Consider the following 330-nt stretch of genomic DNA (forward strand, 5'->3'; position numbering starts at 1 on the left):
ACACCTAAACATCCGCCCGCCGAAGAGAAAGGCACACAGTAAAATCCAAGCGACATGACATTAAAAGCAAACATTTAATTTGGATATCAACTAAACTTGTCCACCCGTTTAGATAATTACCTGGAAAACCTCGGACTACTTCTGGAATCATTTATTACTAAGGAAATTAAAAGAGATAATTGTCAGATCCCAACGGTAGATTACTTTCGGTTAGTAAGTGAGTATGTAAAATAATTTTAATGCAAAAAGCCATGGAATTAATCACCCGAAATCGATCAAAATGTGCAAAAGAGAAAATATTGTGAGTTAATTAACACCTGTCAAAAATTA

Source organism: Halyomorpha halys, unplaced genomic scaffold, assembly GCF_000696795.3.
Source record: "Halyomorpha halys isolate HHAL.00 unplaced genomic scaffold, Hhal_1.1 Scaffold729.1, whole genome shotgun sequence".
Lineage (NCBI taxonomy): Eukaryota > Metazoa > Arthropoda > Insecta > Hemiptera > Pentatomidae > Halyomorpha > Halyomorpha halys.